Consider the following 12,459-nt stretch of genomic DNA (forward strand, 5'->3'; position numbering starts at 1 on the left):
TTTAGTTATAGAGTAACTATGATACAAAACAGCAAAGTTACAACATCTTCTAATATACAAAGCCTCACTATTGATTTATAAATTTCTCAAATATAATCATTTTACTATTTTATATGATTATTTTATTGTAAAAACTTCACCCTCTCTAACAAGTTCATCTAATGTAAACCAAATCAAAGACGGTTATTGACTTGTTAATAACATGTAATTAAGCCACAATGTTGCTTCTTTCATAAATGTGTTCTCTAATGTTGCACACTCTTAATGTATCATTTACTTCTCCAAATTAATTGGAAGGATGTGACATGTTACTTTCACATTTAAAATTTCATTATTTTTTTAATCTTGCAAATGGTAAACATCTCGAAATTCACTTCAGTACAAAGCTCTGGAGCAGTGTGCTAAAGGCATTTTCTGCAATCCTAGCACTTCTTATTCTGTTCATTGAAACACAGCACTGCCCAAAACCTGTTCCTTCCTCTGAGTTGTCCTAACACCCTTCTTTTAATTAGGACAATGGTGACTTCAGTCACCATTCTCAGGCATCTAATCTCAACTTCAAAGTCTTAACCAAGAAGTCTTTTAGTCAGCCATGCAGATAAAATATTATGTTCATATTATTCTCATTTCCCAGGGGAGATTTTGAGAACCCTGAGATAGGTAGTCTGCATTTATGAAATGAGCCATTTATTGTACTGTTTAAGTGTAGAAGCGTTTGTTGTAAGACAGACATGAAACTCATTGTCAATACTCATCAATACAGAAGAAACCACATATAAAGAACTTTTTTAAGCATGGATGATAGAAATAAAATTAAACAATACAGGTAGTAAAATGTTTGACCAAAGGACTAATAACAAAAATGACTGATATAAACTGAAACCTTATTATTAGATAATTACTGAGATGGCAAATAGCCTTGCTGTAGTAATTTCATCACAGCAAAACAAAGAAGTTAATTCAGGAATGGGGAAATTGTCTAGAACCTGATTTTATTTTTGCCCAACAGGGTAGTTAAACAAATGCCTGGGATGCTGCCTCTGCTCAAAGTATTACTGGGCCTTTCTATAGAATACAGTATATAGTTTTAGTTATCCATGGTTCATGAAGGAGGAGCACAAACTTAGCTAGGTCACAGAAAGATTAATAGGATGAAATGGAATTTTACAAGCAGAAAATAAAATAATTCAGCTTGTCCAGGTCAAAAAACAAATGCTGAGAGAATGTGATTGCTCTCTATAACTATATAAAAATACTGTTTGAACTGAAGGACAGCTTTGGTACAAATAGAAATTAATTACATGTGGGGAGAAAAAGAAAAAAAAGGACCAAATTAGAGATTATCAGAAGGTTCCTTACCACCAGTAAAGTTCTAGAGCAGCCCTGTAAAAGGACTTTTGAGACCTAAAACTAAGCTCATTTTTAAATGCAGATCTGTAAGTGAATTAAAGATAAAATAAATAAATAATAATATATAAAAAAAAAAAAAGTTAAGAAAGAAGATAGGTTCCAATGGCAAAAAATCCCATTTCAAAGCTGAAGTATTTGATAATACAAAGTACTTGACATAATATAGGGAAGCCTAAACAATACTTCAAGCATAGGTCATGAGCACCACTAGGTTTTTCATTTGCACTAGTGTTTAATCATTTTGAAACAGTTATATCCTGAATAATTTCATATCTGGTTCCCAGAAAAAGAGAGAAAATGAGACGTTAAAATGCATTTTTGCTTTCTTGACCCTAGACCTGACTTGAAATTATGTCCTTCACTGATTGCCACTAAAACTGACACTGTCAGAAAAACTCCCACTATTTTCTACTAGTTAAAAGGTAGCAATGGAGCTTTGCAAAATCTCATCAATAATTTTGACTTGGATGAAAATGTGACACACGGATTGAGTTTGTTACCACCACATCAGATCAAAGACAGTTCTCCACACCTTAGGAAGCAACTGAGTAGACAAATCTATACTTTACATAAGCATATAGATGCAGTATATAATTTTGCTTCAGTGCATCTTGTTATCTGAGTACTTGTAATCTAAATTCCAGAAACATGACAAATCTTTCATGTCTATTTTTCTATTATTGGAAAATTCTAGGAAAATGTGAAACAGTTGAAATCAACATCAGAATTGAATATGTGAACAAATACATCCATTGCCTTTTTAAATGCCTTTGGTATGGTACCGAACAAATCTCCTCAGGGCTGACAAATATGACACCAGGCATATAGGAGAGTCAGTCATTTCTAGAATGGCAAATGAAGGACAAATAGGATGAAATAAAGTATTAAATATTGCAGCAACTATATATATTTAGGTTCTCAGCTTCCCAAATATGATTTCCTTTTAGGTCTTCATATTTTAAAATTTTAATACAACAGAGTTTTTTTTGCTTTCTTTAGTAGAGCCCTTTCCTCATGTCTTTATATGAACAACTGCAAGCCTCTGCAATACAAGAAAAGGAATAACAGGGAGGAGGGAAAATAAATTGACATTTTCTTGACAAAAGAACACCTTCCCAAAATAGTAATAACTAGAAAGGGTATTATTTACAATATATCATGTTTTATACATAGCAATGCAATGAAATATTAAATTTATATTATCAAAATGTAATACACAACAGATTCATGATATATTACATGATTATATGAAAGTGATATACGTATGCATATAATAGGAAAGAATATATGATATTAAACTGCTGAAAGGTTTAATCTCCCCTAATTTTATATGTCTAACCTGGTCATTTACATTTCATTTTGGTACTGTCAATTGCTTTCTAGACAGTGAAAGGAAGCAGATACTTTTTGGATGTCCTGACCCATGCCCTCGTAAAACAAATTTCTTCCCATAAAAGTACTTCAGAGATGTCACAGGTATTGTATTTGCACTGTAGATTTCTGCATTTGGTCAAATACATACCACATCTAGCAGTCAGATCAAACCCGCACTTCATAACTGTACTACTTCTATTCTGTGCATTTTGCATTTATGTACAAATTGGATTTGTCCTCATTGCAATCAATAAGCATTAGTAAGTTCAGTGACACTGGACTGACATGACTAAAATTACATCTTGTTATGAATTACCCTACATGAATTTCCTGTTATGAATTTCCAGTAGTCTGTGTCTTTCTGTGGATTAATTCTGTGAAATTGTAGGTAATGAGTATCTCTCTGCTGAATGACACAAATATTAAAACCAACTCTCTGCACTTCACTAATATCAGCAGGGTCCCCCAGTTTCAATTTTGTTGGACTAATTCATGCCACTTCAAATTTTATTATGACTCAGAAATTTCATTCCATAATTAATTGCATGAGCAGCATGAGCATGTCCTGGATACTGAAAGATTAGAGCCTGCTTTTCTACATCTTCAGACATGTTCAGACACAGAGCTTCTATTTAGATGTAGGGAATTTAGTTCTGAAGTTATAGTTCAAGGAATTTCCAGTACAATGTTAAAAATTAGTTTTCCTATTTTCCTAGCCACTTACAATTTAGAGGTAGAAATACAGGAGACATGTGTTCTTCTGAGGCAGCAGCTACAGGCTAGGAAAGTTACCCAAGAGTTTTTTTAAATTATACTGGACACCTATATTTAGATACCTGAATCACACTCAGAATCTGAGCTATCAGTTTGGTTGCTTTTATGCCAATAGACAGTCATTTCCTGAAAGCAATTCATCCCACCTTAAAAGACTTTTCTAAGAGAGAGGGAACGACTTGCAACTTGGAGGTACCAAACTCTCTACTGATTGTAGTGGAAATACATTTATTAAATTGGAATAAGCAACTAATTTTTAGATGGCTGATTTAAGCTGAGGTGTTTGTTAATCAAAAGAGATAGAAGCATATCTGTCAGTGACTACTATCAAGAAAGAATGGAGACGTGAAGTACTCCCAGTTTTCAGATTCTATCTGGTCATGATCATGGACTGTGAATACATAGATCATATCTTCTCAAATTGTAGGTTGCAGATTGTTCAACACTTAGTCAATTCGGCAGATCATGACATCACTTATGAATTCTGTTAATTAAAGGCCATGAAATTAATAACAAGGTTCAAATAATGGAGATGACAGCCTTTTGTTACTCTTTAATGGGTATTCCAAATATCAGGAATTGCATTATGTTTATTGGTCATGTTCCAATAAAATTATTTCCTCTCTACGTTGTTCAATTATCATATGATTTCATGAAAGCAAAACTTTTGATGTAGAAAATGTATGCTGCTTTCACTTATTTGAGCACATCAAATAAAAATGTAAACTTATTTTATGTGTAAGAACTGTAAAATATTTTTGGTAGAACAGGAGCTCAATTAACTTGAAAGCATATTTAAATTCTGAGCAATTACAACTTTTGCATGTAATAATAAAATAATATTGCATGTAATATAAAACACTTTTTTTTTTAAGGTTTTCTATGTCAAGCTGTTTAGGGATATATTAAAATTGGGATCAAAGCAAGTACTACCTTTTCTACTACAAAATTTCCCTCCATTCCTCATACGTCAGTTCAAAGCCAGGTGGTTCAGGAAAAAGTGGTTGTTGGGGTTCTAATGTCGTTTGAATAATAACACCTTCCACTGATCCTGTAAAGCATATTTATCACTAATGATATGCTACCAAACTGTTGAAAAAAACTCCATCCAGAAATTTAGATTGCTTTCTTTGATCTCTTAGGAAGATAACATGCTCTAAACATGGTCAAGTGCTCAGAACTGAGTGGCAGACTTGCCTGTCAGTAAACTGTTAGCGTAAGGACTAATTAACCTCTGCCTGATGTTCTGAAGAGCCATTATAATAATTCTTTAGCAAGGGATTTTTTTTCATTTTTAATTTTTTTTATATATGGGGGACACCAAAATAAAATTTCACAGTGATGCTGAGAATTTTTAATTAGGCCAACCAAAAAATTTATGAGGGCTTTTCTCACCTTTCACATTTATAGAACAAACAGGACTAGAAGTCAGTCACTTAAAGCCTCATGTCGTGGTTTAAACCCAGTCAGGTAATTCGTTCGCTCACTTCCCCCCCTTTCTTGCCCTCCCCCTGCTCTCGGAGGGACGGAGAGGAGAATCAAAAGAATGCAACTCCCACGGGTTGAGATAAGAACAGTTTAGTAACTAAGGTATAACACAAATCACTACTGCTACCACCAATGATAATAATGATAAAGGAAATTACAAGGGAACAGAATACAACACCTCAGCACCTGCTGACCGATAACTCGCCCCCCAAGCCCGACCAAGCTCCGACCGATACCTCCTCCAACCCTGCAGTCTCCCAGCCCTTCCGGCTAACTCCCAGTTACATCCTGGGCATGACGTGCTGTGGTATGGAATAGCTCTTTGGTCAGTTTGGGTCAGGTGTCCTGTCTCTGCTTCCTCCCAGCTTCCCCTCCTCCCTGGCAGAGCATGAGGCTCACAAAGTCCTTGGCCAAACCAAAACATCCTTGTTATCAGCTCTGTTCCCGAGCTGAAAGTCAAAACACTGCACTGCACCAGCTACCAAGAAGGAGAAAAAATGACTGCTACTGCTGAACCCAGGACATTATCCACCCCTTATTCCATACCATTCACGTCATGCTCAGTTCCCACATTTTCAATATACCATCACTCTTATCTTAGTGCATGGACCAGTCCCTATAAAGCTGCTGAGTCCATCTGGTCCATGATGACAGGCTCCATCTCTTGTAACAGTCTTCCAGAGCAGGAGAGACTGTGTGCAGTGTTCACACTCGTGAATAACCTGGGCAATAGTGTCCATTGTTAAGTCCACCCCTCGATCATGAGTCCATCTCTGTGTTGCATCTCTGCTCTGATGGCCTGAAGTGCCATGGGCCCACCAGGTTTAAAATAATTCACTGTCCCCTTCAGCAGTTTCTGCAGCTTGTTGCTGGGAACTCCATACAGCTGCCTTCCATCTCCGATGCTTCCAAAGCACTGGAGGGGCCCAGTGGACTAGATACTTGCCCATACTGTCACACACACCCTGCCACTCCTGGCTGTCCAGCCTTGGGGAAAACCTCTTGGTCCCCCTGTATTGTCGTCTAACCCCAGACAAGACCCAAACCCAACTCTGCTTAACTTTTGAGATCAGACAAAATGGTTGTGGGTAGAACACAGTCTGTGTGTGTGCCAACATGCTGATCCCCATCACAATCCGCAGGCAGGTCCCAAGGGTACCCAAAGGCCATTCAGAGCCTTCAGAACTCTCAAACGACGCTGCTGTGCTTGTCACTGGGGCTGGTGTAGCTGCTGTGCTTGCCGGCTCTCCCACCGCCAGCTTCTCTTTTCCTGAGTCCAGCTCTTCCTCCTCTGCCTTGCTGGGAAATGCTGCGTGGTCTCCTGCATCCTCCTGGGGCTCGGCGGGTGGCTGCCGGGGAATGCTCTCGGCCGTCGCGGGGCTGGGCTCGGCCGGGAGGCTCGGCTCCTCCGCGGGGCTGGGCTCCTCCGCGGGGCTCGGCTCCTCCGCGGGGCTCGGCTCCTCCGCGGGGCTCGGCTCCTCCGCCGCCTTCTCCCTCTGCTCGGCAGCCGCCTCCTTCCTCTCCTCGACCGCCCCGACCTCCTCCACCGGCAGCCGTCCCCTCGCGGCCTCCGGCCCCGCTCCCGCCGCCGCTTGGTCCCCGGGGCCGCTCTCCCGGGCCGCTTCGGCTGCCGCCGGCTCCCGGGGCCGCTCCCCCTCAGTTCCCCGCAGCCTCACGAAGATGGAGAGTAGGGTGAGGGCCAGGACGGTGAAGAGCAGCCGGACGGCCAGGTACAAGTCCACGGCCACGTCCGTCCCGCCCTGCTGCTGGAGCCCACCCGTATTACAAGCCATTGCCATAAAGCACAGTGAGACAAGAACCTTAGCCCAGGCCCCGCACTTGATAAACACTATCACAGCAAATACCGGCTCTACGTAAGTTACAACGGTCTGAAGCTGTGAGATCAACAAGAACAACTCTGATACCCAATAAATCAGCATTGTGACGAGTGACTATTAATCCAGTCAAATCTGTCGTTATCTCAACCCTTCGTGCCCCACGTTGGGCGCCAAAAAGAACTGTCGTGGTTTAAACCCAGTCAGGTAATTCGTTCGCTCACTTCCCCCCCTTTCTTGCCCTCCCCCTGCTCTCGGAGGGACGGAGAGGAGAATCAAAAGAATGCAACTCCCACGGGTTGAGATAAGAACAGTTTAGTAACTAAGGTATAACACAAATCACTACTGCTACCACCAATGATAATAATGATAAAGGAAATTACAAGGGAACAGAATACAACACCTCAGCACCTGCTGACCGATAACTCGCCCCCCAAGCCCGACCAAGCTCCGACCGATACCTCCTCCAACCCTGCAGTCTCCCAGCCCTTCCGGCTAACTCCCAGTTACATCCTGGGCATGACGTGCTGTGGTATGGAATACCTCTTTGGCTAGCTTGGGTGAGGTGTCCTGTCTCTGCTTCCTCCTGGCTTCCCCTCCTCCCTGGCAGAGCATGAGGCTCACAAAGTCCTTGGCCAAACCAAAACATCCTTGTTATCAGCTCTGTTCCCGAGCTGAAAGTCAAAACACTGCACTGCACCAGCTACCAAGAAGGAGAAAAAATGACTGCTACTGCTGAACCCAGGACACCTCACAATTTGCATATTGATGATGTAATATTGCTCTAATATTTGTGATTATAAGTAAACTTACTGATAAGTCAGGCAGAGAGACTGAAGACAAAGACTTCTAGTATTACCTTTTACTGTCTCTGTAAACAACCCAAAGTACTTGAAAAATGTTTGTCCTTTAACAACAAAGATAGTGACACAAAGCACAAGAGAAAGCCTTTCACATCAACAGCAACAACAACAAAAAACAGAAAAAAGCCACCCCAAAACCAAAACCAAGAACAACAAAAAACCCACAAACAACACAAAAAAACACAAAACAACCACCAAACAAAAGAAACACAGACGCACAAATAAAAAGAAAAAAAAAAAACCACAAACACATACACACAAAACAACCCACCCTGACGTTGTAATTTTTGGAATGAGAAACGTTAAAACAACAAGTTTTTAGAATCTGCTGGGAGGGTTGTTTCCACTTGGTTTATCTGTAACTGTATTCTTTCTAATGACTAGGTGTCTATATGTCTGATAAATTTTGCTTATATTTGAATACTAGCTACTCCATGTAGAATGAAATACTTGTAACTAACATACTGATGTAGTAGTATATATTCATATAGACCTGGCACAATAACAGAAGTGGGAGTGCAAAATGCAGTATGCATGTGTAGGACATGCATGGAATAACAAGACAACGGACAGAGAGTGGCACTGGAAATCCCAAAGCTATAAGGATATTTAGCTAATTGTCAGTGAACTGTGAGACAAGGAGGCACAAAAGTACAAAATGTAATCAGTTCTAAGTAATGTTAAGTTTGATGGCTTTGTAATGGAAAATAACTGCAGTGCTTGGAGGTAGTTGACATAGTTTCAGGCCCTCAGGGCCTCAGTACAAAAGGTGTGAGAAAAGCAGAATAGAAGGACAGGACCTGGGATGGGGAGTATCCCGGACTAGCAGATGTCCAGGATGAGAGCAGTTAAACTAACTGATAAGTAGAAGGCCAGGATGATTGCTATGTCTGTAATGTTAATTAAGCTTGTTGGGAAAAGTAAACGACCCTTAAAGACCACCACAGTTTTGTATGCATGCCGGAAACCTTTTGGAAAATGATGTAATATGCTCAGTAACCATATAAGGATGACCTGTATAGCAATTCGGGAACACACGTTAGGAGGAGCTATCCCCCATGTCTCCCGTCACCGCAATAAAGAATACCTGCTTGTCAACTTGAAACTGTTGGCAAGTTTGTTCCTGGAGTTTTCTCCGAATCACTGTAGACATGGGAACTGAACAAAATTAGGTTCAGGGTTAACAGATGAAACAACATATGGGTATGTGACATATGTTAACAAGCCAAATATAAGAGGCATAATGTGAATTTTCACACCAATGAAGAAAAAGCAAAGTGTAAAACATGTTAGCAAAGTTATTAAAGTTCCAATTGTCTCTTCCAGTGAGGACAAAGAAATCACTTTCAACTTGATAAACCACCATGACAAAGGACTCAGGATGCTGATGACTCACTGTCCCAATATTTGAATACATATGAAGATTCCAAGGTGCAATAGGAGCATGGACATCTCAGCAGAAATTGGGTAGATAGACAATACGAAATATGTTTACACCAAGTTTAACTGTACTGTTACTTTAGAGATTTTTTTTTTCTGTTTCAATATTCTTTGCTTTATTTGTTTACCTATAATAATTAAGAATCGGACTAATAAGACAACTACAAAGTTCAGCTGATTAAATGTATTCCAGCTGAGCTGTTTTACAGAAAAGAGCTATCTCTGGAGTTGTATATTTTACCCTTCTGTGGTATGTAGAATGCATATTGGTGAATTTGAAAATATCTCTTGATTGCCTCAAGCAGTCTTCAATTGCAAGGTTACTGAATTTTGCAGCCCTACCTATGATGGACATGTGATTGATGAGAAGCAGATGTAAGAGATTAATCTAAGTCTATCTGATGTGGTCTCATTTCTTTCTCACCTGCTGAAATACACAGATTTTTTTTTTTCCCTCAGTTGTAAGGTATCTAAGAAAAATACTACTAAATCCCTTCTGAAATCACATGCTTCTTTAGCGATGAACCATAATGTTAAAATCCCGGAGTTATTTTGAACTTGCTTAGGGAAGCATATTTTATATATGTAAAGATATTTTGGTTGGAATTCAATTCAGATGTTCTGCTTCATGCATTTTTTTTAAGTTTTCTGCCTAGAACCATAAATATCCAAATTGCTGAGGACAGATAAAAATGACTGGACCCATCTACTGCCTAAACTGCGCTTAGCTGTGTGAAGAACATCATACTTGTACAAGACTTAAGGAAAGTCATAGAAAATTGTTATGACTCAGATCCCAGCTCTTACCCTTCACATCCATATCCTCTGTCTGTCCAGGTGAGTAACAGGTGAGTGGAAGCTGATCTTTTACAACATTGGGCAGGTTGCAGGAGAAATCACAGACCCTCCAGAGGCTGAAACAGAAAACAATAATTGATTTTATTATAAACTTCCCTAAAACTGTGTCAGGAAGAACAAAGGTCTTGACAAACTCATAAAATATCTGAAAAGGGAGGGGAAACAAAGAAAAGAAAAAAAAAAATTGAAAACAAAAGAATAGGCTCACCACCCCATGGATCCAGCAAAGTCTTAGTCAGTGATTTGTAGTCCTTCCAGTTATCATCCCTGTAGCCAATCAGGCAGCCAAAGTACAAGCTAGACAGTCACAGTTTTGCTATTTTATAGAGTCAGGCTCTCTTGGATCCTCCCACAGGTGAGGCTCATTTCCAAGCCTGGCCATGAGCCGTGAGCTGTTCTGAAACGTTCCAGATGGTGGCAGGGGGATTGGGTGAGCCCCAGGCCTGGTTAAGGCTGTGCCCTGACGGGCTTTGAGGTGTCTGTGCTGCTGTCTCTTGGCAGTTGATCTTCGCGGCCTCAGGGCAGGCACACAGGAAACCATTCCCCGACTTCCTGGAGCCCAATCCCTGCCCTGCCCCACTCATCAAGAGGTTTCACACCATGGACAGGCGCTCAGCCTCCCTCAGTGCCTTCTATCTTTTGAGTTTTTGAAACAGACACAAAAAGGGTCTCTTGACTATCATAGCCTCTCTCTCATTACTGAGAACAGCAGAAACTGTTGTTCACTGACTTTAACTTCCTTTCTGATCATTTAGTTTATCTGATCATCCTAGAAACTTTGCTGGTCTTTTCTGGTTGCAGCAACCCCCAGTATCAATACAGACTGAACTGAGAGCAGCCCTGCAGAGGAATTGGGGATACTGGCGGACAAAAAGTCCGTAGTAGTTCCACCCCATCTGAAAATCCTAATAATAAATTAATCATCTTTAAGATGCAAACCAATGGTGCATTCAAGGGCTGGTTTTGACTGAAGCATGTCTTTAGTAGTCCACTGCTAGAATACTCTGTGGGAACTGATCTCTACAAGAGTGTTCCAAAGCCACTTGCATTGGTCTCATTTTTGGTTCTTCAGGGATATGGTCTTTTGCTGTTATTTGCTAGTTTCAAGCCTGTAACATAAATCCTATTGAGCTCAGCTCCATCAGAAGCAGACTGCTTCCTCAATCAACTACAACATCACCGAGTTCTTTTTATCTGTCCGGTGACAGAGTTTGATTTTGACTATTCTGTATTTTGAGGGAAGAACTATAGCAGTAATTATCTGAGCAAAAAAAAAGGTTCAATGAAAATCTTACATGATATGCTTGCACACACACTACAAAATTGTATTTCTACTCTGTTTTATATGCATGTGATCCAAGAGTCAAAGAATATTGCTGTCCTGGGTTCAGCGGTCACAGTCATTTTTCTGCTTCTGGTGCAGTGCTGTGGTTTTGACTTTCAGCCTGGGAACAGCACTGACAACACTGGTGTTTTCAGTTGTTGCTCAGTAATGTACTCTGACCAAGGACTTCCTGAGTCTCATGCTCTGCCAGGGAGGAGGGGAAGCAGGGAGGAAGCAGAGACAGGACACCTGACCCAAACTAGCCAAAGAGGTATTCCATACCACAGCACGTCATGGCCAGTATATAAACTGGGGGCAGTTACTCAGAAGGGTTAGATCACTGCTCAGGTCAGGCTGGGTATCAGTCAGTGAGTGGTGAGCGGTTGTATTCTCTTCCCTTGTTATTTCCCTTATCATTATTATTATTGGTGGTAGCAGCAGTGGTTTGTGTTATACCTTAGTCACTGGACTGTTCTTATCTTAACCCGTGGGAGTTACATTCTTTCAATTCTCCTCCCCATCCTTCTGAGAGCAGGGGGAGGAAAGGGGGAGGAGTGAGTGAGCTGCTGCAGGATTCTGGGTTGCCAGATGGGCTTAAACCATGACAATTGCAAATGGAGTCTATTAACTTAAATATACCTTTGGTCTGACTTGGAGAATTAGGAGATGCCTGTAGTGAAATACATCCTTTTTTTTTTTATTTTTTTTTTTTGTTTATTTATTTAAATAAAGCAACAAATAAGGCTTTAAGTTCTATTACAATTTTAATCTCATGTATTGTAAAGTTTTAATGCAGGGTTTTTTTTCCAAATTGATATAAAACAAAAAAATAATTTCTCTTTTAAAATCATAGTGGAACGTTCTACTCAATTTGTTCAAAGTATGTTTATAGCTAGTGTGAATAGTACCCTAAATAATAAGTAAACAAAGGCTTTATCAGCTTGAACTTTCTGAAAGGAAAAAGTATTAGCTTCTGATCATGTTGGAATTAATGAAAATCATACCTTTCTTTCTTCAATATTTAATCAAATATTCCTACATGAAATGTATTGTAGTAGCTTTTCTGGTCATCAGAAGGGTAATCAGTGGTGAA

The 12,459-nt window shown here is 39.9% G+C and overlaps 1 long non-coding RNA gene across 2 annotated transcripts in view; it reads right to left on the bottom strand.

Annotated features, from left to right (window-relative positions):
* The window catches only part of LOC133265057 (uncharacterized), a 58,048-nt gene extending 47,623 nt beyond the window's left edge, over positions 1-10,425 (bottom strand). For both annotated transcript variants that reach the window (XR_009741859.1, XR_009741860.1), the window contains exon 1: positions 10,251-10,425. This is a non-coding gene — a long non-coding RNA (uncharacterized LOC133265057). The remainder of the gene's footprint in view (positions 1-10,250) is intronic.
* Positions 10,426-12,459: the final 2,034 nt, after the last annotated feature.

The sequence above is a fragment of the Pezoporus flaviventris genome, unplaced genomic scaffold, assembly GCF_033815535.1.
Source record: "Pezoporus flaviventris isolate CSIRO_AGI_PZ_B2104156 unplaced genomic scaffold, CSIRO_AGI_Pfla_v1 ptg000003l, whole genome shotgun sequence".
NCBI classification, from domain to species: Eukaryota; Metazoa; Chordata; class Aves; order Psittaciformes; family Psittacidae; genus Pezoporus; species Pezoporus flaviventris.